Genomic DNA, 27,869 nt, shown 5'->3' with positions numbered 1-27,869 from the left:
GGCCACCTGAAGGAGGTGAGGGACACAGGCTTCTCTCATAGAGGAGTCCTCTTACCATAAGATTTGGTCCCCTCATGGGATCAAGTGGGACCTCTATTCTGAACAGAGGGTGGCCTCTCTGGAAGAGAGAGAGAAACCTGGCTCAGGTCACCTGGAGGCTGAAGGGTGTGTGCAGGACGGTTGGGTCAGAGACACTTGTGTCCCCTTTCTGCACCTGGAAGGAGCAGAAGACAAGGGAACAGGAGTGGTGCCTCAGGCCTGGGCACATCCTTAAACAGGAGAGAGACCTTGGCCAGCTAGGATGGCCTAGGAGCGATACTATGACGTGGTGGGACCTTGGGGCCACAGGCTGGGGTCGTGGGCCCCTTTGAGAATCTGGTGAAAGCGCCAACTGCTCCTGCCTCAAGCACACATGCGTTCAGGGACACATTCTGTATGCACTCTCAGAATGTTACCATACCCTGTGGAACTGGAACCCCTTTCAAGACCCCTGATCCACAGTCTGGTCCCGCATAGGCCGTTCAGAACAGTTCCCTCCTTTGTGGCCGGTCAGTGAAGAATCCAGGGTGTGAAGAGCAGACCTCCCAAGAGGTCTTTTCTCATGACCTTCTCATGCAACTTTGGGTGTGTGGCCATAGAGACCTGGGAACCTCTGGATCCCTACAGTTAGCCAGAGGATGGGGGCAGATGTGTGGGGTGGGGGGGCTTTTCCAAGGGCTGATTTTGCTATGTGGTGGGAAGGGCCAGGGCTGGGGCCACAGTGCTACTGAATTAGAGGCAAATATGAGGGTTAGGGTATGGGATGATATTCTGGTGCTTCTACTGGGTGTAGGAGCCAGGCACTTTAAGAGCCCCGGCTTATCTTGGGGAAGTGGGGGTGAGGTGAGAGAAAGACCTGCTGTAGGGAGTGTAAGTGTGAGAACACTCCTCCCCTTGCTGAAGTTTTGGGGCAGAGTTGTTCAAGGCCGGGAGCTGGTTACTGCAGCTTCCTTAGATCCGCTGGACTTTAAAAGGCAAGTGGGAGCAGAGAAGATGGTTGTCACCAATCCCAGTGCACCCCCAGGAAGTGTGGCCTGCCTTGTCTTTCTTAGCCGGAGCTCCTGAGTTTGGCTGCTCAGGTTTGTGGTGTCTACATTTGCTGGGGATATGGGAGAGCCTTTGGTAAGATCTGCCATCTCTGACTTCTCTGCTTCAGTGTTGGGAAGCCCTTCCTAGGCTCAAGTACCCCCAGACAGAAGTAGTTCATGGGAATTTTGCTTTGTTTAACTCTCCTGCATAGTATTCAGTATATAGTAGTGCTCACACTTGTGTCCTCCTTGAGAGCTTCCTCCTTTTACTCTGCCTTGATTGACAATCCCCCCGCCCCCCACCCTGCAGCAATAAGCGACAAAAGTCTTGGGGACAGGAAGCTGGGAGTCAGACAGAGATCACCCCTGACTGTACAAGATGGCCTGGAGGAGGAGAGGCCTCCGTTTTTGTTGGCTTCTAGGCCCACTGGAAGTAAGAGCCATAGAGGGCCTTGGAGAGGCAGTGGTCCAAGTCCCTGAACTTGGGACTTGGAGGTTGTCTTGGTGAGATGTAAGGGTCCTGTGACAGCAACTAAAAATTCACATTCCTCCGTGGCCAGGACTTGCCTGTCCGCTGCTGCAATGGACAGCACCTGTTGGTGAAGTTGGGATTCTGGCTGTGGTGGCTGACTCCGTGCCTCTCCGATAGCTCTGCTTGCAACCTCCCGGGGAGCACCTCCCGTGTGTCAGAGCAGAATAACGCACTCCTAATCATGCGGTGAGGACTCTTATTTTTAAAACCGGTCATAAATGATAAATGCTAGAACAGGGCCTGCAAACATAAACTCCCTTGTAAAATGTGACCTTTTCATTTCTGTGACGGTGGCACCCAGTGTCTTTGAGGAATGATGGGTGGGAGAAAAAAGTTCCAGCTCCCTCTAACCTCCTCCCCCAGGAGGCCATTGGGGCTCCTTTGAGCCCTTCCCCATCGAAGCCCAGTAGTTTAGAGTGTAGGATCTACAGTGAAAGTCCCAGCCCTTCATCTTCCATTCTGATTTTGTAAATGCTTCAGTCTCTCAGCTTTAGAAAGTGTGGAAGGAGATCTAACCTGTATACCAAAGAGTGTAGTGTACTTCCTTAGTGCAGAAGCGATTATTAATTATTATTATTCCCGCACATGGGTGCTAATGTTCTGAAACTTCTTATTGTTAATGAAAATCTTTGGTAAAGACTGTAGAGGCGGAGGCTGGCTTTAGAAGGGGTCAGATGGAGTGGGGTGAGGGTTTTGAATTATGAGCAAAGGGGACTGCGTGATGGGGAGACGGGGAGCCTGAAATGTCAAGGGTGACAAGAAAGCAGCACAGCTGGGTGCAGAATGACTTAGCGTCATCTGTAACCCTGCTGTGGAACCAACTCTTCTCCCTTCTCTTTGGAGACTTTGCCCTGTAAACTGGTGGGGGCTGGGAGTGGGGGAGAGGCTCATAACAAGTTAGAAGAGTTGCACAGCTTTTATGTTGATGCTAACGTTGGTCCTGGAGGAATAGGGGAAAGTGGGCCTGGAGGAAGGGAGTCTAATGGGGTTGGGGACAGGCCCAAGATGCAGTCAGGAGTGGAAGCTGCAGTGTGGAGGAGGGTTCCGGAAGGAAGGAATTGGGGAAATGGACATTTTAACACTCACCGAGCACTGACTATGGGTCAGCCCCTGTTTCAAGTGCTTCTCATAGATCAGCTCATTTCATTCTCACAAGACTCTATGAGATGTGATATCTATTTTTTCAGTCAAGAAACAGATGTAAAGAGGTGAAATGACTTGCCCAAAATCACATGACTAGAAGGTGGGAGAGCCAGGATTTGAATCCAAGAGGCCTGGCTGCAGAGCTTCCATCCTTAGAGAAATTATTAGAGAGACTGCTCCTGGGCTAGGGGTGGAGAGAGATGAAGAGGATAGAGGGGTGGGGATGGGAGGGAGGTTGAAGGGGTTCATGCTATGCTTGAAGAGCTGCCCATGCAACGTTCAGACATCATTGGAACATGCTTGGAATGTTCAGACTGCTGAGAACCACTGGCCAAGGGCCAGGCACTCTATTGGGGCCTGACCCCGAGTACAGAGGTCATGAAGACACAGCCCCTGCCTGCAGGATGCCTGTGGTCTAGTAGGGGACACAGATATGTTAGCCTAGAACTCCAGTTGCCATGACAAGTACTGTAGTGAGACGAAGCTCTGCAGAGGGGACGCTCTGCCAGCCAGAAGATTTGGGGAAGGGAAGGTTTCTGCAAGAGGGGGCACTGGAGATGAGTGAGGACAAGATGGCTCCTGTCTCCAGGGCTTTTGATCTGGCCATGGAGGACATCACTTTATGAACTCTGATTAGAACCAAAGGCCGAATGTTCTGGATCCAGCTACATGCTGGCCAGGATGAGTCAGGAACCGGGAAATGCAGTTGGCTTCCTAGATGTCTTGTGGTTTTTAAGAGTTACCCCTTATAATGTGTGCAGTGATGTTGCTGAAGAAGAAATAAAAATCTCCTAAGAGTTACCGCTCAGAGTACGCCTGGCTGGCTCGGTCCCAAGAGCCTGCTCAGTGTAGTAAGTCCATAGAGCTCAGTGTAGTAAGTTCGAGCCCCAGGTTGGGTGTAGAGATTACTTAAAAAACATTTTCAAAAAAAGTTACTGCTCAGAGCTCCGTGATTCACTCTTGTCTCTCCGAACTGAGAAGCAGAACCAGAGGCAAATGTATGCAAGCAGCAGAAGGACCCAAGTAAGGTATGAGGAAAATGTTCCTTGCTGATCGGACGTGAGATGTGAGAACAAGTGACTCATAGGAGCGGAGGGGAATGGCCTCCCCCAAAGGTCTTTAGAAATGGGAACAAGTTTCATTTATCTTGGTGGTTTAAGATGTTTCATCTGGAGACAGGAAGATGAAGTAGAGGCCCTTGGAGGTCTGTGTCAGCTCAGCAATAGGAGGGTAAGAGGAGCTGGAATTTTTGAACTAGAAAATTGCTCAAGTGTGGCCTAACTCCTTATTTTACCAAGGAAGTGACTGAAGAATGCCCCGTAACACGGAGTGGCTTATCCATTAGCTGGTGAGCCAAGCCCAGCAGCTTGGGTCTTGCCCTGCACTGATCCGGGTCAAAGGGGCTGCTTCCTGGGCGGGCCGCAGAGTAGGGGCCAAGCCTTGTGAGGAGGGCTGCTGGAAACCCGCAAGTGGTTGACCTTTGGGCTGTTGGTGCTGGAGAGCGCCAGCTTCGCTCAGATGTTTCTGAGAATGATGTTCCTGATGGAGCTAATGGGTTGTCTTTGTCACCCTGCTGGCCTGGCCCCTAGAAGGGCTTTGGGGACGCATCTGGGGCCCTCGGGAAACTTTGCCGAATGAAAAGTAAATTGCAGACGATCCAAAAGTTACTACTCTTTCACCATACACTTGCTGGGCCGGTGCCCTTGTCCTTCCAGTTGTGTGTTTTGTTTAAGCCAGCAGCAGAATCATCTAATGCCCCCAGCCACAGAGAAGGGGGTCCCAAAGCGTGCGGGGGCAACAGGGCGAATGAATATAACGCAGTTTAAGATCCTTCTCAAAACGTACAATTCTGGGGCACCTGGGTGGCTCAGTGGGTTAAGCCTCTGCTTCGGCTTGAGTCATGATCTCAAAGGGTCCTGGGATCAAGCCCCATGTCAGGCTCTCTGCTCAGTGGAGAGCCTGCTTCCCCCTCTTTCTCTGCCTGCCTCTCTGCCTGCTTGTGGTCTCTCTCTCCCTGTCAAATAAATTAAAAAAAAAAACACACACAAAAACGTACAATTCTTTGAAAGATCGTCAAGGGCTGACGTTATGTTCATTTATAATGTTCCTTTTTAATGTTTGAGGTTTGTTGTTGTGGTTCCTAGCACTAAAGTAAAGGCTGTGTTTTTCAGATTTAGGGAAAGCGTATGATAGAGCGATCTAAACTGCCTTCGGCAAGAGGGCTACAGATATCTCTGAAGAGAACAGGCTGGCTCTCCGAAGAGAACTTGATTAAGAAAGAGCCAAGCATGAACTCTTGTTGAACATTGAACATACCGGGTGGTGGGCTTTGCTTGCTGGGGTCAATTTAAGTGGACTCGTGCCAATGAAAGCAAAGCAGAGGGAGAAAACACTCCGCTTCCTCCTCTGACTCCCTTGTCCCTTGTTTGTTAAGGAAGCAGTAGGTTCTAGGGGGACCTGACAGAGCTCTGGTTTGGCGCTCTGTCGGGGAGAAGATTCTCTGTGGTCATGTAGGGCGATCACGCATAGGAAATGATTTCATTTTGTTCAGGTCTGAGATTAGTTTCGGTTTCAGGCTGTGCCAGGAGCCGAGTGAGCTGGAGCTAAGACCCGTGCTGCGGGGGGGTTGGAGGGGTGGCGAGCTGGGCCAGAGTCTCCCCATCCGGCCGGCCGTGGGGGCTAGTGGCCAGTGGCCGGGCAGGGAACTCCTGTGCGGAGCAGGGAGGAGAAGAGGATGAATCAGAGGAGTGGGGCAAGGAAGCCATGGAGTGTCTGTGGGCCTGGAAACTGGGTTGGGTGATGAGGGAGGGAGTGTGTGAAGGTATCAGCGAGTGTGCGTAGGACACAAGCGAGCACAGTTACTTGACTGCTGAGCCACAGGGCTGGGAGGTCAAGGGGAAGTTGTAGAACATACATTACCTGCACGAGGTGGGTTCTCTGTGAGCAGGTGTAGACCTGAGAGGAAGGCAAGATGTAAGGATGCCACAGGGCCTGCATACACTGGACTGGTGTCCTTCAAGCCAGGCTGCACTGTGCACGTTTCCTTGCAACTGACTTTCCTTGAAAAAAAAAAAAAAAAGGAGAAGAAGTCGAATTAAATTCTGCGAGCTGACAGTTGAGAACTTGCAGACTCTTGCAAGTTGGGGCATCCTGTAAGAACTTTAAGCTCATTTTTCCAGAGACGGTTTGGGGCCAGTCTGGTTATTCCCCGGGCATCGTGATCCTAGAAAACCAGCGGTTCTCCTCCCCCGACTGGATCTGGGGGAGGCGCACGCAGAGGTTTCATCGCTCTTAGTGGTCCCAGCGCGTCACTACATTTTATTCTCCGAGTCATAAATTCATTTTATCTCTAAAAGAGAGAACCACTGGGGTGCCCAGTTGGCTCAGTCGGTAGAGCATGTGACTCTTGATCTCGGAGTTATGAGTTTGAGCCCCATGTTGGGTGTAGAGATTACTTTTTTGTTTTCTTTAAAGATTCTATTTATTTATTTGACAGAGTGAGCAAGAGAGAGAACACAAGCAGGGAGAGTGGGAGAGGCAGAGGGAGAAGCAGGCTCTCTGCTGAGCAAGGACCCTGATGGGGGCTCCATCCCAGGACCCTGAGATCATGACCCAAGCTGAAGGCAGACGCTTAACTGACTGAGCCACCTAGGTGCTCCTAGAGATTACCTTAAAAAATAAAATCTTAAATAAATAAATAAATAAATAAGGGGCACCTGGGTGGCTCAGTCGGTTGAGCAACTGACTGTTGATTTTTGGCTCAGGTTGTGATCTCAGGGCCATGAGACTGAGCCCCAGGTGTGGAGCCTGCTTGGGATTCTCTCTCTCTCCCTTTCCCTTTGCTCCCCTCCTCTGCCTTTTCCCCTGCCCTCCTCTGTTCTCTCGAGTGCTCTCTCGCTCTAAAAAAAATCTAAATAAATTTTAAAAAATGATAAATAAATAAAAGAAAGAATCAGTGAATTTTAAAGCCAGAAAGGATTTTGAAGCTCACCCAGCCTGCTCCTAGAGGAATTTGTAATCCTGGGTCATCCAGGCACCTCAAAAAGCCCCATGGTTTGTGGTTAAGCACCTGAGTTTGAATGTGGCCTTAAGCACCTGAGTTTGAATGTGGCCTTTGCTACTCGCTGTCGTGGTCTTGGGGACAGTCATTCAGTCTCTCTGAGTCTTGGTTTCCTGACCCACACAGTGAGAGTATTGATATTCCCTAATGATGGCTAACAAGAATCAAATACTTACGAAGTCCTTAGCGCAGTGCTTGGCGTATCTGTAAGTTCTCCATAAACGTTCGCCACCTGTTGCTGCTGCCATTTGTCGTTGTTTTCATGATGGGTTCGTGAAATCACGTGGTAGCCAGTGGTCAGGCCAGGGCTCCGATGCTGAACGCTCTTCCCTCCTCGCTTGCTCTCCAGCATGGCCAGAAGGTGACTTCATCAGGCTAGATCTACGACGTGAAGAGCATTTGTGGAAGCATGTGTGTAGACGCCTCGTGATGAATGTTCACAGCAGAGCTGGAAGAGATGGGCTTAATCCATTTATTAGATATAATTAGACTATGGGCAGGAGCGTATGTTTACCAAATAATTTGTTCCCACAAATATCATTTACTCATGCTTAGAGGTTCCCTAAATACCAGGTTGGTTACCTCTGCTGGAAAGGTTGGGGTGTTTCTCAATGTTTTTATGGAAGAGTTCTCCTCAAACTGGAAACACCCATTTTTTTTTTTAATTTTTTTATTTTTTTCAGCATAACAGTATTCATTATTTTTGCACCACACCCAGTGCTCCATGCAATCTGTGCCCTCTACAATACCCACCACCTGGTGCCCCCAACCTCCCACCCCCCACCCCCCACCCCTTCAAAATTCTCAGATCGTTTTTCAGAGTCCATAGTCTCTCATGGTTCACCTCCCCTTCCAATTTCCCTCAACTCCCTTCTCCTCTCCATCTCCCCTTGTCCTCCATGGAAACACCCATTTTGATGAGTTGTAGTGGCAAGCCGGCTTTTGTGTGTAATGGAAATGTTTCTGGAGCCTGGCTTTTGTTTATCAAGGGTGAAGACAGTGCACGTTTTAAAAAACTGTAGGCTTGGCAGAAGTCCACACAGCCTAGGCCAGGCCTGCATAAATGTGCTCCAAGACGATTTGCACTGACCTTTTTTGCAAATTGCTGACAGCCTAGGAGCCTCCCGAGGGAGCCCTTTTAGTCTGAAACATTGTTGAGGCTGGGATAAGCCTCAGCCTTGAGGGGGGTCTTTTGACCCTTTTGGTGGGGTGGTACCTTCTGTGAGGTTGCTTTGGTGTGTTTCCTTAGACTAGGAAAACAAGCGGAAATTAACTTTATGTGACATATCGTGCAATGGTCCCCTGAGATGATGCCGCTCTCTGGGGGTTACAGAGTTGAAATCTGTTTTTTTTTTTTTTTTTTTTTTTTTTATTTATTTGACAGAGAGAGATCACAAGTAGACAGAGAGGCAGGCAGAGAGACAGAGAGAGGGAAGCAGGCTCCCTGCCGAGCGGAGAGCCCGATGTGGGACTCGATTCCAGGACCCTGAGACCATGACCTGAGCTGAAGGCAGAGGCATTAACCCACTGAGCCACCCAGGCACCCTGAAATCTGTTTTTGATGCTGATCCATGGCGCTTCTCAATTTCCCCGCTTAAGGGAGGGAGCGTGTGAAAGTGTGAAATTTGTGAGGGTGTGACCTGGAGTCCAAGATCAGCGATCGAGTCTCACCCCTGCCACGTACGGACTGTGTCATTCTGAGCAGATCACCTAACTGGAGCCCGGTGTGGAGCTTGAACTCACGACCCTGAGGTCAAGACCCAGGTGCCCCAGATCACCTAACTTTTTTTTTTTTAATTTTATTTATTTGTTTGACAGAGAGAGAGAGATCACAAGTAGGCAGAGAGGCTGGCAGAGAGAGAGGAGGAAGCAGACTCCCTGCTGAGCAGAGAGCCTGATGTGGGGCTCGATCTCAGGATCCTGAGATCATGACCTGAGCTGAAGGCAGAGGCTTAACCCACTGAGCCACCCAGGTGCCCCCAGATCACCTAACTTTTTAAGGTATACTTTTCCTAACTTTGAGCTATTATATTTTACCCATAACAATAAATGGCTATAGAACACATCTGCCAAACAGAGCTGGTAATAATACCCCCTACTGCAGAGGATCGTTGCGATGGTCTAGTGATAATAGCAAACATTTATTACATGGCTTGTTGGTGCCAGGCACCTTCTTCTTCTTCTTCTTTTTTTTTTTTTTAAGATTATTTATTTATTTATTTCAGAAAGAGAGAGAGTGCACAAGTGGGGGTGGGAGGGGTGTGGAGAAGCAGGCTTTCTGCTGAGCAGGGAGCCCAAGGCGGGGCTCGATCCCGAGAACCTGGGATCATGACCCAAGCTGAAGGCAGACACTTAATCGACTGAGCCACCCAGGCACCCCTGCCGGGCACCTTCTTAAGCACATTAATTTATTTGCTCAGCCCTATGTGGGTATAGTATTATCACCACTTTACTAAAGCACAGAGGGTTGAGTCCACTTGCCCAAGGTCACACAGCGAGTTGAGGAGCCGGGATCCCAACTTAGAAAGCCAGGTTGCTGAGTCTGTAGATGGTGTTTACAAGAGGGCTTTGTACCGTGGTAGTGTTGAGCTTCTGGTTCTTTGACTGCTCCTCTTCGTATTTGAGGAGCTGAGGGCTGGATAAGCTGAGCCTGGAGGTAGATTAAGTGTACAGATCACGGTGTTGGAAAGAATGAGGAGATGGAGCATATGAGAGCTTTTTTTGGAGTTACAGGGAAACAGCTGTTTCTAAGTTTGGGACAGAGCTGAGGAGAGCCGGCAGGGACAGAGAAGGACATTTTCTGGGTGGATTGTTACTATCTGCCATGAGGGAGTGCACTGCCTGTGGATTTAAGAGCCACGTGCTTCTTTCCTCTTCTTATCACATTTTATCTGGAAGCCTGTCTTTAAATCCCAGCTCTGCCCTCACGCTGTGACAGCTTTAGAAACTTAGAAAACTTGCCAAGGATAGTGAATTCTTGCGACGTGAAGGGAAAGGTGAAGAATGGGCTTCTTCGTGGAATTTCTTCCTTGTTACCTTATTTCTATGAAGTGCTTAGGGGGATGCCCCATGGAGTGGCTTGAGTTCAGTGAAGAGAGGACTGGAAACTCGCGTGACTTTTTTTTTTCTCATGAATTGACTTAATAAGAGAGTGAATCATCCTCTTAGCATCCTGGAAAAGAAGAAAGGAGAGAGCAAGAGAGTGGGATGGCATTTAACTGAAACCAGAAGTTTTCTGTGGCGGTTTCCCGGGGCAGGGGCCAGGCTGCCACTGAGGTCCCTCAGGGCCTCTCAGCTTCCCCCTCACGGCCACCCTCAGCCCTCACCATCCCTGTGAGGCTCTGGGGAATGAATAGGCCTTAAGGGGAAATGAATAGGGGGTGTAAGTGTCCTTTTTAAATGACAGACCACTGGTGAAATTCACACGCAGCAGTGATAATTTTGAAGACATTCACATAAAAATTCATTACATAAAACTAGACAATTCAAAAATAGCTTTTGATCTTCAAGGATGTGAATGGCTACTTATACCCCCTTCCTGGGAAGGTGGCTGGGGCCCTCCCTGTGCCAATGCTTGATCCCTTGGGTCATCCTAGTCACCCTTCAGGGATCTCTTGTTCTCTTCTGGGACTCCAGATAGGAGTCTTGGTTGGGTGGGGTGGGGGGAACCACTCTCTGCCTGCCCAGCCCCACCTACAAGTTACCCTGTTCTTCTCTGAGTTTGCTCGGACGCTGGCGAACATCTCCTTTTCTGAGACATTCTTTGTGACCTTTCTGTGGACCTTAATTTAAAGTCTGAGCTGAGGCTGGGGTCCCCAGGGGAATGTGAAGGCTGACGGGGATCAGGAGGGGTTTGCAAGGAAACTCCTCACACCAGCCCCCTGGAATGTGAAAAGGCTGGTTGTGCTTTCAGACTCTCTGGCTTCATGGCATACATTTCCCAGAGCGTTGGCTTTTCTCAACAATGCCTCTCTGCCTCGTTTTCCTTCCTGCCCTGGCCATCGGCAGCTGCTACCATTAATAGCTCCCATTTGAAAGAGGACTTACTCTGTGTCAAGCATTTCACTTTAAGTAATCCAATTTAGTACCTATATCAACCCTATGAACCAGGGATTATTGTCTTTTTAGATGTGGGAACTGAGGCTGAGGGCTAAGGGGTAACATCACTTGTCCGAGTAACACAGCCATTTACCGGGAGAGATAGTTTTGGGTTTTAAACTTTTATTGTGAAATTTTTCAAATATACACAGAAGTAGAGAGACCAGTGCATGCCCATGCACTCATCATCAGGCTTCTTCACTCTTTATCTGGAAGTGCTGGCTTTCTCCAAGCTACAGAGGTGGGTAAGCAGAGCACAGGCTAGATTCCAGCCCCATTTGCCCCCTTGGACAGGAACCTTGTGAAGTGAACAGCTCACACAACTGTGTATGGCGACCCTGCCAGCTAACTTCTCATCTAGCTTTCAGCATGAAGAAAGGAGACTGTAGCCAGCCACCAGGCCCTGACAGTAATGATGTCTCTGGCTGGTCCTCAGCTATGCGGAGTCACGGGAGAAGAGCTCAGTCGCTGGGGACTTCTTGGGCTAAAATAGATTAAGCTGGGGGTGGGGGTGGGGGTGGGGATTCCCAGAGGAGAGACTTCTGCTACAGAGGAGGATGAGGGCCGATGAGTCGTGTCTTTTGCTGCTCCTGTTTTCAACCGACCACCGCTGTCCTGATGACTCCTGCCTGGTGCCTTCTGTCCTGTGTTCTGTGCCCAGGGCTTGGGAAGCACTTGTGTGTGGCCACGAGGCAGGCTGGAGGGGAGCTGGTTGCGCGCAGGGTGTGAAAACCTGGTGTGAACTCCCTCTTGGCTGCCACCCTCCTAGAGTCTCTGGGACAAGCTGCCTTTGCCTCCTGGCAGCACACCTTTCCTCAGCACTCAGTTCAGCCAGTGGCTGCCTGGGAGGGCCCGCTCTCCCACCTGCAGAACTATTCCTTTTAGTTCCAGAGCGGGGCCTGTGGGTCACCAGATGAGGAGCTTCTTGAGGAGAGGGACAGGCCGTTTTTCCAATGGTGCTCTTGGTTCTCCCCACAGCAGCATCTGGCGCTGGTGCTCTGGAAATATTTCTTTTCTTTTTTTCTTTCTTTCTTTCTTTTTTTTTTTTTTTAAGATTTTATTTATTTATTTGACAGAGATCACAAGTAGGCAGAGAGGGAAGCAGAAGGGGGTGGGGGAAGCAGGCTCCCTGCTGAGCAGAGAGCCAGATGTGGGGTTCGATCCCAGGACCCTGGGATCATGACCTGTGCCAAAGGCAGAGGCTTTAATCCACTGAGCCACCCAGGTGCCCCACTGGAAATATTTCTTAAACCACCAGAGGCAGCATCCAGCCGACTGGGGAACTGTGCTGAGGGGTTCAGGTTGATTAACTTGTGAGTCTCAGAAAGGAGGCTAGACTGTGCCGCAGTGATGATGGAACCCTGACCCCCCAGTGGCCTCACACAATATAGGCTTAGTGGGTGCTTGTGGAAAGTCCAGTGCAGTTAGGTAGTCCTCCCCCATCTGTAGCCACACCTCTGGACTATGGGGCCTTCAGAGTCACCACAGGAGCAGAAGACAGAGATAGAGGCACCCCCTGGCTTAGCTGTGTTGCAAGGAACTGACATCCCTTACTTCCATTCACATTTCATTGGCCAGAACTAGTCCTATGGGTTCAACCTAACTGCTAGTCACACAGTCACAGTTGCTCACAGTCACACAGCCAGCTGGGACATTGGGAAATATAGGGGGTTGGGAAATATAGGGGGGCAAGGGGCTGCCTTCATGCTTTCAAAGATGAGTACTTTGTATTTCTTGTCTGTGGCTTTAGCCCATTGGAGTGCCTCCGGCCTAATCACTTGTCCTCAGTCGCCGTTTTCTTTTTACACTGACAGGAAGGGAACACCTGCCACTTCCTTTAATCCTTGAAGAGAAGGAGGCATGAGATGGCACTGAAGGAGACCCACAGCAGCGATTTTATCCTCTCCTTTTTTTAAAAAAAAAAAAAATTTATTTATTTATTTATTTGACAGGTAGAGATCACAAGCAGGCAGAAAGGCAGGCAGAGAGAGAGAGAGAGAGAGGGAAGCAGGCTCCCCGCTGAGCAGAGAACCCAATGCGGGACTCGATCCCAGGACCCCGAGATCATGACGTGAGCCAAAGGTAGCGGCTTAACCCACTGAGTCACCCAGGCGCCCCCTCCCTTTTTTTTTTTTTTTTAAAGATTTTATTTATTTCTTTGACACAGAGAGAGATCACAAGTAGGCAGAGAGAGAGGGAGAAGCAGGCTCCCCGCTGAGCAGAGAGCCTGATGTGGGGCTCGATCCCAGGACCCCGAGACCACGACCTGAGCCGAAGGCAGAGGTCCAAACCACTGAGCCACCCAGGCGCCCCGCTTTTTTTTTTTTTTTTTTAAAGATTTATTTTATTTAAGTAATCTCTATGCCCAAGGCAGGGCTGGAACTCAGCACCCCGAGATCCGGAGTCGCATGCTGCACTGACTGAGCCAGCCAGGCTCCCCTTAACCTCTTCTTTATTACACGTGGGCCCTGTAACTTTCATTGAGTCACCTCACCTCTGTGAGTCTGTGAGCCTCTTTCCTCATTTGTAAAAGGAGGATAATAACCCAGCCCATCTCTTAGTTCTGACTCCACTGATTGCAAGTAACAGAAACCAGCCTGAGCTGTTTGAAGTCTCAGGGGAATGGAAGAATTGAGGCTAGGAAATAAAGCTGGCCTCCCAAGTGTCTACAAGGGCAGGATACCATTGCTTCTGTGGATGTGTGCCAGATGTCATGTCCCCTCAGCTTCCACCTAGATTGGCTCTGGTTCCAGGAACCATCAGGCTGAAGGGTAGCTCAAAACCTTGATTCAAATTCCTGGGGAAAGAATCTGATTGGCCCATTTGTGTCAGCTGTCTCCCGTTGGTCCAACCAGCTATAGCCGGGAGCACAGGGTCTATAAGGTATTGACAAGGCTTGGGGGCTTTCCTCTGTGCATGGGGGTGGAGACAGTCCTCAGAATGGGGCCTGTGCTTACGTGGTTCAAGAACTGTGGAGTAGTAACATCTGGAAGAAAACTGTGAGAACTGTAAAGTGCTGCATTAATGGGAGCTGGCATGTTGGTGTGCGATTTCTCGTTAGGAATCTGGGAGATTGTACCGCCTTGCAGGGGGATGAGAGAGAGGCAATGCTGTGAGAGAGGAGCCTACTTTATTTTTAAAAAAGATTGTATTTACTTATTTGAGAGAGAGAGAGATATTGAGAGAATGAGTGGAAGGAAGGGCAGAGGGAGTAGACTCTGCAGGGAGCAGAAACAGGAATTGATCCCAGGACCCTGGGATCATGACCTGAGCCCAAGGCAGCTGCTCAACTGACTGAGCCACCCAGGTGCCTGGAGGAGCCTGCTTAAAAAAAAAAAAAAAAAAAAAAAAAAATATATATATATATATATATATATATATATATATATATATATACACACATACACATACATATATACACACACACACACGCACGCACACACACACTCTCTCTCTCCTAGAGGCAGAGGAGCTGTTTGTTAGAGGATCACACAGAGCCTGGACCAGAGGAAATGGACAAGACTAGCTTGGGGTGTTGTCAGGAGGTCAAGTTAAGTTTACAGGCCATTAGACCATAACGCTGTAAAAGAGAGAGTACTTCACATGTGCTCTCATCTGTGTAAGTATGGATGCTTCCGTAGTTAAAACTGTGATGTGGAAGGGATCTTAGCCCAAGCTATGGCAATTCGTTCCTTGTCTGATACTGTCCCAGCTGACTGTGGACTTCGAGCAAGTCACCTCACCTCTCTGGGCTTAGGTCTCTGAAGACTGTGGTGCAGTGTATGCATGTGTCTGTGTAACGTGGGGTTAAGGCATAGAGTCTGGAATTAAGACAGCTGGGAGTGAACCCTTTTTTTCACTTTGCTAGCAATATGACCTGGGGAAATTTCTTTACCTCCTTGAGTTGGGGTTTCCTTGCTTGTGACATGGGGATATTTGTAGTACTCTCCTCATATGGTTATGGTGGGGATTACATGATATAGTATCAGCTAGTATTATTAATAGAAGCCAAAGCTGGCCAATTGCAGGGACAGGGACCTATGACATGGTGATTCTGTATGCCCAGGCCCTTTGATTGGAAAGAACACAAAAGCTGTGTAGCCTCCTGGCGCAGGGGGTGCAAGAGGAAGTCCGGGGAAGATAGGGAGCTGGAGGGAGCACGGGGAGACTGCTGGCAGAGGCAGGCAGGGCTAGCCCGCCCGCTCAGGCCCTTCTTTGAATTCAGTTCTGCCAGCACTGCCAGGTGCAAGGTGAAGCTTACAGCCCCAGGAGCCGGCGCCCGCCCACCTCTCCTCCCATGCCCCATCTGCTTCCAGCAATTCGTTGAATTTGGGGTGGCTCCTTCTTTTCCATCCTGGGCCCCGGGGTGGGGAGGCGAGGCTGGGGAGGCTGTGGGTCCGACAGCCTGCCCAGGTTTGGGATCGCAGTGCTTCCCGCTGTGAAACTGCTGATCCGGGAGAGCTACGGAAGAGATGAAGGAACCCTTATGAGCAGAGCAGTTTGAGGGCTGAATTATTTGGAGGCTGCGCTCCCTCCGGCCGGTCCCGGGGGGAGGGGGAGGGCGGGGGGGTGGAGAATGGAATGTGGGACCGCGGACGGCCGCTGGGCCGCTGGGCCGCTAGGCCGCTCTCAGGGCCCGGCCTCCAGGCCCGGGCTGCGCCTTTGTCCTGGGGGCCGCGCCGCGGTGGCCTTCCGCAGCCGGGGGCTCCAGTTGCGGCCCGGCCGCGGCCTCCGGGGCTGGTCCCCCTCGGCTCCCGGGGCGCGGCGATCATGAGTGGCAGAAAGAAGTCACCCCATTAGCTGCCAGAATGCAGTGTCCCCCCGAGCGAGGGCGGGTCTGGGAGCCTCTGCGGGGGGCGGCCGCTGGGCTGCTGGGGGATGGGGGGAGCCCTAATCCTCTTTCGGTTCGTTCAGGATTATGTTTTGAGCCGAAGACTTGTGGAAAATCAGCGCCTCCAGCAGCTGCGGGGCCCAGGAGAGGGTGCTTGGGGCCCGGCCGGGTGTCCCGGCGCTGGGGCCTGCGGGGTCCTGCCAAGGTGGACCGTGGCCATGGCAACCCCTGCCCGGGACTGCGGTAAACACGCGCTTTCAAAGGGGGCCTTGTTCCCTGCGGGAGCCCTTCAGTTCCAGCCCACTGGGGCTTTTCAGTCCTGGGGAGGAAAGGGAGGGCAGTGGGGAGGGGCTGGCCTGTTAGTGAGGAAGTGTCACTCGGGTCCCCATCTCCCCCGCCCCAGGCATGTTTCCTGGAGGCCCCAGTTTCCAAAGCTCCTGCTTCTGGGGAATGAAAAGAAGTGTAAGCATTAGGAATGCGTTCAGTCTCCAGGCAACAGGGTGTGTGTGTAATTGAGGGGAGGGAAGGAAGCTTGGAAAAAAAAAAAATCACCATCCCGCTGGCCACCTCAGAGTGGAAGGCCTTGGTGCCCAGACTGATTTCAGCAAGCTAGCTGGGGCCACGGGAAGCAGATCTTTAAGACTTACTCATCCTTTTTGGCCCTGAATAGCAAATGACTATAATCTCCCAGAAAACATTAAATCATTCATTTAATGTAATGTAATCTCATTGGCAATTTGTATTCTTATGTATGAGCCAGTGAATCTTTGTGAGAAGGCTGATCTTGGGAGCTTGATAGCCTTCGCTATCTTGAGGGGAGCCTGGCCCCTGGATTCCCCTCCCATCAGTTTGTGTTTCAGCTAACCCAAGTGTAAAAACTGGGAAGGATGCTTGGCTGCTCACTAAGCACCTACATCATTTATGAGGTCTCCTCTGTGTGTGTGTGTGTGTGTGTGTGTGTGTTACCAAATGAGTGAGTGATGAGTCCATTTCCATTTAGGGAAGGTTGGGGTTGTAACCAGATCTTTTCCCCTGACGCTGCTTTCCTCTCTGGCTTTGTCTGAAGAGGGGGCCGGCAGGGGCAGCCTCAGGTGTAGGGAGAGGAGACAGAGGACATAGGTCTAGGTCTGTTAGCTGTGAATGATGGCCAGCCCTCTGTTTGTCTGTCAGCTCTCCCAATCCTCCTGGGATCCTTGAGGGATGTGTGAGGAAAGATCCTAGTCGTTCAGCCTCAGAACACAGCTGATTCTGGGCCTGCTGACATTATTTTCAAGTCCCTGTCAGTCCAAGGACCACAGCATCTGGTCTGGTAGACTAGAGAGTCCAGTACTGCTACTGACCTCCAGCGTCACCCCTTCATTCTGGCTGAGAGCGGTGGGAATCCACAAAGTTGAGAATACGGAGGCGGGCGTCCTGGCTGCTCAGCCAAGTTTCCTTATACCCAAGGGAGAGCAGAAAGGGTTCTCATTCACAGGTTGGACACTGGGAGCAAAATCTGGTGCCTAGATTTTCACACACCCTCATGCCTTCTGTCCCCTCTTCCTCCTGAAGTTTGAAAGGTTGTAAATTCTTCGTGTCATATGCCATTGAATTTGGGGGAGATGGCGCTATTTGAAAGGTTTCTTCATCTGAAGGTGGAGCGGAGGGAGCTCAAGAACTTTCCAAATTTTTCCAATCAGCCCAGAATAGGGGGAATTTACTTTGAGCTTTGTGGAAGGAGGGAAAAAAGAAGATATCGCTCATGTGTCTAGAGAGATCCAGTTCTAATGGATGCACCAACCAGCACAGTACAAGAAGATTAAGGGCTTGTAAAGTGACTGCCATTCTTGTCTCCTTGTGGAATCTGAAACCAGAACCAGGGTGTGTGCAGGGTGGGGCTCAGGCATGGGTGAGTTCTATAAGCTCCCCAGGGGTCCCTCCTGTACCACCAGGGTTATGGGCCATCCCTCCAGTTCAGTGTCCACAAAATGGCGATGATTTTGTGCCCCAGGAGACACTGGGTGTGTGCGGAGACATTTTTGGTTGGCACAACTGGGGGCAGGGGTGCTCCTGGCATTTGTGGCTAGAGGCCAGGGATGCCACTTAACATCTACCAATATACAGGACAGACCCCCCCCCACCACCGACCCCGCAGCGGAGAATGATCTGGTCCCAAATGTCAGGAGTGCCCAAGGTTAAGGCGTCATGCTCTTGTGCCTGCACCAGACCTTCTGGAGATTTGTGCTGAGCAGGATTCTGAGAGAAGGAAGGACGGGTGCTGGGGGGAAAGGAGCCAGGTGGGAGCATTGTGCAGGGAAACAGCACGTGGATGGAAGGCTCTGGAGGCAGGAGAATGTGATTCGGTTTTTGCAAAGGGGGAAAGAGCCTTGTGGTTTCGCAAGAGTCATCTGAGATGTAGAGGATGTTTTCAGCGTGATGACCCTGGAGGTAGGCTTGCACTTTGCCCAGCGACTTCTGGTTAGGACCACAGGCCATCTCTCTGGCTGCTGGCTGTGAGTGTCAGTAACCCTCGGGCCTCTCTCTCTGCTCTGTGGGAGTGAAGGAGCCCCTTTTCAGGTACCGTTGGCTTCAAATGCCCGGTCCCACTGTGGGGCTGGCTTTCCCGAAGCTTATGCATGTCAGAAAGCAGCTCACTTTCCCTCCTGCGCCAAAGCAGGCAGTGCCCTTTGCCTTCGTTAACGGCTTGGTGCGTGGGGCCCGTTCTTTCATGAGTTTCTGTTCCTTAGAGAAGGGGAGGAAAGACCCTAGTCTGCTGAGTCCACGCTGTATGCCCACTTTCTGATGGTCCTGACACATGGCAGTTGGTCTATTTTTTTTTTTAAAGATTTTATTTATTTATCTGACAGAGAGATCACAAGCAGGCAGAGAGGCAGGCAGAGAGAGAGGAGGAAGCAGGCTCCCCACTGAGCAGAGAGCCGGACGCGGGGCTTGATCCCAGGACTCTGAGATCATGACCTGAGCCGAAGGCAGCGGCTTAACCCACTGAGCCACCCAGGCGCCCCTATTTTTTTTTTTTTAAGATTTATCTATTTGAATGGGGAGGGGCAGAGGGAGAGAATCTTCGAGCAGACTCCCCTCTGAGCACAGAGTCTGATGTGAGGCTCGATCCCATGACCCTGAGATCCCAACCTGCGCCAAAACCAAGAGTCAGATGGTTAATGGACTGAGCCACCCAGGTGCCCTGGGCCATAATGTCTTTTGAATAAATGAGTAAATCCTTCAATGAATGGAAGATCTGGACTGCCTTCTGCGAATTGCCCCTTTCAGAAGCACATAGTCCTTCAGTCCTTGTGCCATAAGTTGAATTAGGAGAGACTGAGATTGGCCATAAGGAGGAAGGTCTCTATTGTAAGAATTTTCAGGGAGTGGGACACATAATTTGAGGGTGACCTGAGGGAAGTGGAGACCATTCCTATTTGGAAGGGAGCTGCTTGTGGCCCTTTCTGGCTGCCACTGAGGGGACATTTTTGCCCTGCTGGGGTGACTCACATTACACTCCTTCCTCTGAGGCTTCCAGCTCTTAATCAGATTTCTTAGCTCTCACAGTAGACTTGAATATCCTTTGACAAGGAGTAAAAAGTGTGGTCGAACACAGGAGTGTAGTACTTCTCCCGGGGCCTGCCTGCTGGACGTCACTGGCCGGCTGTCTGGCCCACGCAAAGCGAGGCCGTGAGCACAGTTTCCCCAGGATGCCTCCTCTCCTCGACATGCTCAGAGGGAGTAGTCCTCCAAATGTTTGCACATGCTTCTGAGCTGCTCTGCTCCACCTTCAGTCAAGCCCTTGGGACAGAAGGTCTTCTGTTTCTGCGACTCAGGGGAAAAGGGTCCCTGGATGTCCCAGGCTCAGGCTGGAGTGGAAAAAGGTGTGTTGCAAGAGCTGCATCTGAGTGAGCCCAGACCCACCAAGGCCTTCTGCCTTCCTCAGGCCAGGCCCCAGTGGTGAGCCTTTTCCTCAGCCCTTTGCTGGACTCTGGGCCTGGTCAGGCCAAATTTACGACCCTAGCCTCATCTCTCCAGGCGCTTGTGCCATTAGAACCTTGCTCCTTGAAGTCCAATCTCCAGACTGGGAGCCCTCACGTCACCTGCTCAAAATGGGGTCTCGGGCCTCACCCCCCAGACTTCTGGAGTTCGTCTGTATTTTACCAAGATCCCAGTGGTTTATGTGCACGGTCAGGTGTGAGAAGCATTGTGCTAGAGGACTTTGCTTGCTGAGGGGACAGTTGAGGGGATGGCTGGAGGCTCGTTTGAGTATGACCTATGGCTCTGTCTTTGCACAGTACCTTTAGAACAGGGCTCCTTTACTAGCCAAGGTGAGGGATGGGTTGTGTTGTTCACTCGTTCAGGGATGGGTGTGTGATCCCAATGAGTATGACTGGTCTGTGCAAGTCTGACGGTGTCCGAAGAGGCAAGCCCACAACTATGTGCTGGGAGACTGGGGCAATGTCAAATTGCCCGGGGTGGGGACCAGAGAGAGAATCCCAAGCAGATCCCTGCTGAGCACAGAGCCCAACACTGCAGGATTCCATCCCACGACTCAGATCTTGACCTGAGTTGAAATCAAGAGTTGAACACTTAACTGACTGAGCCACCCAGGTGCCCCTAGAAATGTCTTTAAATCCTTACCTATTTTCTTTTCCTGTACGTATCCTGCCAGGGACCCATAACTAACAGTTTGTGGATAGTCTGTGAGCATGGTTTTAGTGGCCCTGGTCTAGAGCCCCGTGTTTAGGATCAGACCCGGGTGTGAACCCTGCCTCTGTCACTTATTTGCTGTGTGTTCTTGGGCTGCTGTTTAGCCTCTCTGAACCTCAGTTTTATCATCTGTAAATCAGAGATGATAATGCCCCCACCTCATAGGATGGGAATGAGGATTCAATGAGATAAGCATGGGTAAGGCACAGAGCCCAGTGCACAGAAGGCACCCTTGATAATACCGGCTAATCAAATGGCACCATCGTCCTTGTTTAATGTCTTGGAACATCTGACATGAAGACAGTAGCCCTTGTAAAAGCATGCCCTTGTTTTTGGATAGACAGTGGTCTTTAAAACTAGCAAACTTGTTCGGAACAGAAACTTTTTTCCCATGCTAATTTCTGATAGTTTAGGACTACTGATCATGAACTTGCGTCTGTGTAGACCCAAACAAAATCCAGAATCAGAATTGGGACAGTGTTGGAACTTGTTTTTAAGTGATGGAAAGAAGTAATAAACACTGTAGGAAATCCATGTCATCCCGCACCGCCTTGCTGTTACTGCTGTCCCCCGCCTCCTGCGCAATGTATCTCGGGCTCACCCTCTCCCAGGCGGGCTGGGTGGAGTTTCCTTGCCAAGTTCCCTGATTCTGCATCCTCCCTTTCTGGAGAAATTTAGGCTACCCTCTTGGCTATTTCTTCAGAGCAAGGAGGTGAAGTGAAGTAGAGGACTCAAGTCAAAAGATCTGTGTTCTAGAGGCAAGTTAGCAAGGCATCACCTCATTGGCCCACACTTCTTACCTCTTTTTGTGTCCCAGGTCCTTTCAATGATCTAAAGAGAACTTGGACCCTCCCTTGCACCCTGGAAAGCGAATGTACACACAAACCCATGCATAGTGTGTTTTTAATTTTGGGGGAGGTAGGGTTGGGGGGCAGTCTGTGGACTTTGTCAAACCCTCAAGAACCCTTTGCTGAGAATCTCCTATCGGGTTGTAAGCTCCACAAGGCTTGTTTCTCGTGGACTAGACTATCTAAGTGACCTGCAGAATGGGACAAAGGGGCAAAAGCATGGGCTTGGAGCTCCAAGTTCTGGGGTCTGAATCATTCTTCTGCTACTTGGTAGCTTGTTGACCTTGGATGAGCTACTTATCTCCTCCAAGCCTCAGTTTTCCCATCTATAAAGTGGGGATAAGACAGTACCTACCTCAGTAGGGTAGGTTTGAGATTGGACTAGGTAACATTGGTCAACTGCTCCCATCCCATTCTTGTGTAGTCTACAGAATGTCCTGTTGCTTCCCGGAGGAGTCCCACCTCAGTGGTAAGAACCCACATGGCCCCTGTTTTAGGGTATCCATATTTGGACTGAGAGTGTGAGGCTTTCCTTTGATGAGTGGGGAGCAGACCCCTTGCCGTACCTCTGGGGAATCTGAAGGGCTGGAGAGTTGTGGAGCCAGGCTCCTAGATGCTACCTGACCTAGCTGCCCCTGGTCAGTCGTTCCCCTGTGCTGTTGGACTAGGCTCTGCGCGTGGAGATCACTGCCTCAGGAGCTTCCTTGAAACCCAGAAGGTTGGGGAGGAGCCGAAATGAAGAATGGAGCAGCAGACTCATTTTTTCTCCCCTTAATTAACTCTGTCTCTTTTGCTCCCCAGGCTCTCTGCTGCCCCAGCAATTAGTGGGAGTGTTAACTGGGGTCAGGGCAGTGGCGGGGCTTCCGGGAGCTCCTGGGGACAGTGCTGAGGAAGTGCCTCTCAGGTCCCGAATGAGGGCTTTGCCTCCTGCCGCCCAGGCCCACCTACCCCTTGCTGCCCCCTTTTAGCTGAGCTGCCCTGAAAGCCAGGGCCGCCCCCGTGACAGCCGCCCCTCCCCCGCTCTGGCTCAGCTGTTGTGTGAGAATGGCGAGGAGTTAAAGGACTCCAAACATTGGCCCCCACTGGGCCCTTAATGACATTAGCGCACAAAGCCGCGGTGCGGGCGGCTGCTCCGGGTGCAGTGCCTGGCCTGGCCCCGAACAATTGCCCTTCTGTTCTCATGGCCTGTTTTCCCCCAGCTGCGCCTCCTTTCATCTGGGCCTCTTTCCCAGGGGCTCGGGCTCATTCCCAGGCGAGTGGAATCTCACTGCTAACCTTCTTACTTCTTCCCTGGCTTCCTTGGTTTTGTTTCCTCCCTCGCCCGTCCTCCCCAGCCGTTCCTGCTGCTCCTGACGCCCCTCCCAGGCTGCGCACACGGCCCGTGGGCTCCGGGGTTAGAGCGTGTGGGTGAATGATCTGGGGGGAGACTCGTTAGTGTGCTCGTCTGTGTTTGCATCTGCTTTGCATGTTGTCGTGAAAGGGGAGTAAAATGCCCCCACTTTAACATGACACCCCACTAATCATAATGATAACAGTCATTTGTTTAGAATTTGACAATTTTTAGAAGTGCTGCCCCAAGGGAGCCTGGGGTACTCAGTCCATTGAGCGTCTGCTTTTGGCTCAGGTCGTGATCTCAGGGTCCGGGGATAGAGCCCCACATGGGGCTCCCTGCTCAGTGGGGAGTCTCCGTGTCCCTCACCCTCTGCCTCTCGCCCCTGCTCATGCTGTTTCTCTCGCAAAAATAAATAAATAAAATCTTAAAAAATAAAGGAAAAAAAGGAAGTGCGGGCCCATACATTTCTCACTGCCATGGGAACAGCTGTGTATGGTGGCCAGGCTGGGCATCCCTAACGCCTCATTCTGGGCAGTGCGGGGACTAGGGAGCTGCAGAGCAAGGGTGGGACTCAGGGCTGCTGCCCAGGCGCTCCAGCCTCCTTGGCTTCATCCTTTTTCAGCACCCCTCGCCTGTGTCTTTAGCAGAAATGCTGGCCACGGGCGGCCCTCCAGGAGGGGCACCATTTGTGATGGGTGACCTGTGCTTCTTGCCATGAGCTGCAAGTGAGGGACGGCTGAGAACTTGCCTTCCTCCTCTCTCCACTTGACTCTGCCCATTCCCCAGCTTCCAGGGATAAGGCCGTCACTTTGCTTTTTTTTTTTTTTTTTTAATTTCCATTTTAGCATTGAGCTGTTCCAGATGCTTAGGTCTTTCAAATCTCCAGAGAAGGAAATTCTCTAGCCCTCTCCACATTCCAGTGTCACCCGGCCTTGGCACTCAGCACCAGCCTCCTGACCCTGTGATGGGAACTTCCCAGGAAGTGGGACCTGCAGAACCTGCTTTATGGCCCCAGGCAGGCCTGCCCAGTGCCCTAGCCAGATGCCGTCTCTGCCCTCCGCAGGCCAGCCACCAGGCAGTGGAGCTCAGGCTTCGGCAGGATGACTGCATGGGGGGTCTTCCCGGGAGGATCTCTGCCTGCAAAACCAGGCCTGGTTCCGGCAGCACAGCCCCTGTAATTAGTGTTCTTTAGGAGACAGCTGGTGCAGTTTTTTCGCTTTAAACCCCCTTCCTTCACATTTGCACACGGCTTAGGGACCTGCCATTCTCACTCCCACCGACATTCCCACGAGGCTCCTGAGCCCCATATGGTGAAGCTTGTCTCTTTTATATCCTTGCGCTGGGGTGGGGAGCAGGAATCCGTGTCTGCTGGGGGTCTCCGAGGGATCTGGGAGCCCTGCGGTGGCAGCTGTCTTCTGCCTTTCTGCCTCGGGCGGAGCGCCTGACAGGCCCTGACTGAGTCTCACCACAAGCCTGTAGAGCACTTTCAGGGCTAATGGGCTTTTTGTTCTGTTCCCTGGAGAATTTCAGCCCCTTGGGAACGTCCCCACCACCCCACTTGCTTGTCCAGGTGTCACCACGACAGCCCTGTTGGACCTCTGGAGGCGCTGTGGGTGTCCTGTCTCACTGCTGGGGGCTGCCTTAGGTTTAGTTCCCCCTCCCCAGGCAGGGCTTCACCCCGATTCTCAGATGCCCGGATTGTGGTTAGAATGTGCTCCCCTTCTCCCTGCACAGTTTATGTGCTCACTAAAGAAAAACTGGAAAATGTTTTGTCTCTAACACAGGAATGATCATCCCGATCATTTAAAAATTGCTACCGATAGGGGCGCCTGGGTGGCTCAGTGGGTTAAGCCGCTGCCTTCGGCTCAGGTCATGATCCCAGGTCCTGGGTTCAAGCCCCACATCAGGCTTTCTGCTCAGCAGGGAGCCTGCTTCCTCCTCTCTCTCTGCCTGCCTCTCTGCCTACTTGTGATTTCTCTCTGTCAAATAAATAAATAAAATCTTTAAAAAAAAAATTGCTACCGATAAAATTCGGTTGTATTTCCTTCTGTTCTTTTTTTAATGTGCATTGATTAAAAAAAAAAATCCTTGTAATCTTACTGATTACCGACTTTTGTATGTAACTTTTTCATGTAACTGCACAAAGGAGGGTTTTTTAATGAAATGGCATGATTTCAAAAGGCTGTGTAATATTTCATCACAAGGCCATAGTGCCGCTCCCTCGCACGTCCCCCTGTTGTTGACTTCCCCCTCCCCAACTTGTCTTTGTTTTAATCCTCAGAACTTTATGGAACATGCAGGCAGGAGCCGTTTGTTTGGGTTGTATTGGTGTAATATTAATCCAGAGCTGGGGCCTCTGCCAAGGCCTCTTCTTGCCAAGGCACAAGGAGGGGCCTGACAATGGGGTAGGTCTGGAGGGGACAGAGGTTCCTAGCACTGTCTCTTCAGTGCTTGGCTTCCTAGTCCTTAAAGTGGGGCACTTGTTCGAGTGGCCTTTGGCGGCTTCAGGAAGCTTCTGCACCTTATGCAGGGGTAAGGCGAGGGGACACAAGTTCAGGTTGGCTCTCAGAGCCCATCAGGGAATTGGTTGAGTCTCATTTCCAGTCTTGGGCCCGACACGGTGGCCCAGGTGCCAGGAGCACGCTGCTGTGACCCAGCCCGGTCTCCTTCCTTGAGCTGTTTTGGACTCCTGCCCTGTTCCACAAGCAGAGCCTTCCCTCCGAGCCTCCAGGGTATTCCCCTGCAGTCATCAGGTGCTGCTCACCAACCCCATTCTCGAGGGACCAGGGATGGCAGCAGCCTGGACGCTATCTAGGGCCAGTGCCTTGTTCAGACACTCCAAATGGGAGGGTAGACACCAGCCTTTTCTCCCAGTGCCTCTTAATGACACATCTGATGGTGGTAATGGTTAATAATAGCAGATGCAAAGACAGCAAGCATTCTCCTTTGTGCTTGAGACCCAAAGCTACTTCCAGTTCTCTTGATCTACACCCTTTTCCCTTTCTTCCTGCCTCAGTGAAGGGATCAACTGAGGAGTTGAGAGATTTGAGTTTGGAACAGCAGTGTAAAGAGGCAGGGAGGATTAGCCAGGCTTAGGTTCCAATCCGGCTCTGACCTCTGCGTGTCCCGTTGTTGCTGACCCACTGAGCCCGTTGCCTCACCCATGCCGCCAATGAAGACAGTGACGTTGGACTTGCAAAGTTGACAGGAGGATCATATGAGAGTGTTTTTGTCAAATTCCCTGTGACGCAGTAGGTGCCCAGTCAGTGTTGTTTTGTGGATGTTGGTCAGGGTCACAGAATGCACCAACCTCAAAGCCGGAGGGACCTGCCCAGATCAGCCCCCTCCCTGCTCACGTTTTCCTGGCGTTTCTTCCATTGTGCGCATACGTAACCAGCCCTAGGCAGGAAGCATTCCTGTTTGGCTGATCAGAGGTATGGCAGACCAGAGCTGACATTGTTTTCAGCTCCTGGCTGGGACATCCTGCCGAGTCAGGCCCTCTTGTTCTCCTCCTCGCTCATCCCAGTGAAAGTAACAAGAGCCCTTTCCTTTTGGCTTTTCCTGTGGCGGGTCTGGAGAAGGCAACTCCGCGTGAATGCAGGGTGTGGCATCATGATTAATTTGCAAGTACGTCTTTGTGGCCACACTTGTCTGCAGGCTCTTGTTAGAACCTAAAAAAGCCAACAGGAAACCAAAGAGAGAGTCATCTGGGGACAGACTTTGGTGCTGGGTCCTGGTGCCCCAGTCTAAGGTCACAGAGTTGACCACTTCCAGGAGGCAGTGAACTCTAGCCTGGCTAGACAGAGCTAGCCCTTGAGACTGTCCAGAAAAGAATCTTACAAACTTTCCAGCCATCTTCCCAAGACCTTGAGTTTTGGGTGTTGTTCCTCCAGAGGCCATCACCTGGGAGCTAATTGGAAATGCAGAATCTCAGGGCTCAGATAAAACCTGTTGAGTCAGGAGCTGGATTTTAGCAAGATCCCCAGGAGGTTTGTGTGCCTGTTAAATGGCGAGGTTTAGATCCGTTCTCAGCCAGGGGCGATGAGAATCAGCTGTAGAATTTTTTAAAAAGTACCTATTTCCTAGGTCCCACCCCAGACCGTGAATCAGGATCACTGTAGGTAAGACCTGGGCGCTGGTATTAAAACAGGAAAAAATTCTAGGTGATTCTAACGTGCAGCTGGAGTAAAGAATTGACTTGGATCCCTGTCTTCGAGGTAAACGCCCCAAATGATGGTGATGATGATGGTAAGAGTTACTGCTTTCTGAACTTCTAGTCGGCAGCAAGGTCACGCCTTTCTCCAGAATCCTGCGTAAGGGTCTTTACGTTTGTCTAGAATCTCCGTTTAAGCCTGAAGGTGGTAGCCGTGTCACCATCTCGTATTTGAAAGCACCGAGGCTCACACAGAGGTGAAGCAAGGCACTGAAGGCCACAGAAGTAGTAGGGCTCGACTGCCTGCCCAGAAGCCTCTTCAGCCATCGCTGGAACCGAAGCTCATAATGGTTTAGATGGCTCTCGTTCTCCTTGGAAAATCTGGCAGGGGACTTTTTTCTGGCATGGTTTCAAGGATGCTTTCAGACCGTGTGGTTTCAAGATCGTTTAGTTTGAGGAAAAGCACAGTGGCCTTGAATCCCGAGATTCATGTGTCCCCTAGAAAGGGGACAGAGGGGCAAGGTGAGTGAGGGACAGACAAGTTGCAAACGACTGATAGAGAAATCTTAAGGAATTTTCAAAGGTCAGAGAGCCCCAGCCCAGCTCTGTTTGAAGCTAGACCGTGGATTGGAGCCAGTCACTTTATCCCTCTGTGCCCAAACCCCATGCTCCCCCAGATGAGCAAGGACAGAACTCCCGCTGCTCTCTCCAGTTATGCAAAATCTAAGATAACAGTGGGGAAACTGAGGCACTGACCAACAGCAAGCCAAACCGCAGACCCCCAAGCCGTTTGCCTGGGGAGTAGCCGGGAGGCCATGGTGCCAGGGCTGGTTGCCACAGGGAGTCAGAGTAAGCCCGGGAGACGGGGAAGACTCAGAACCCGAAGCAGAACCTCCCCAGGACTTGGGAGCCTGCGAAGAAAGCAGGCGAGAAGTGCAAAGAAAACGGGCCAGACATTGAGAAATAGCCCTTTCTTCCGTGTTTTGAACCACGTCCAGACCCAACTTATAAGTTCGAATAAGGATTTGAAAATCAGCCTGGGGCTCCCACGGAATCTAAATCCAGGTTACTGTGTGCGTCTCCCTTATAAAGTCATGGAATAGCTGCATTCA

At 51.1% G+C, this 27,869-nt stretch overlaps 1 protein-coding gene across 5 annotated transcripts in view; it reads left to right on the top strand.

Annotated features, from left to right (window-relative positions):
- Nucleotides 1-27,869, top strand: part of CUEDC1 (CUE domain containing 1) — an 83,141-nt gene that overhangs the window by 1,450 nt on the left and 53,822 nt on the right. The window contains exon 2 of one of the 5 annotated variants that reach the window (XM_047707460.1): nucleotides 14,362-14,519. The exons of 3 other annotated variants lie outside the window; for them this stretch is intronic. The gene's annotated coding sequence lies outside the window, so the exon portion shown is untranslated. Of the gene's footprint in view, nucleotides 1-1,627; nucleotides 1,786-14,361; nucleotides 14,520-27,869 lie in introns of all 5 variants that reach the window. One more of the 5 variants, XM_047707461.1, reaches the window with a different exon arrangement.

Source organism: Lutra lutra, chromosome 16, assembly GCF_902655055.1.
Source record: "Lutra lutra chromosome 16, mLutLut1.2, whole genome shotgun sequence".
Lineage (NCBI taxonomy): Eukaryota > Metazoa > Chordata > Mammalia > Carnivora > Mustelidae > Lutra > Lutra lutra.
This window is presented reverse-complemented; position numbering and strand designations above follow the sequence as displayed.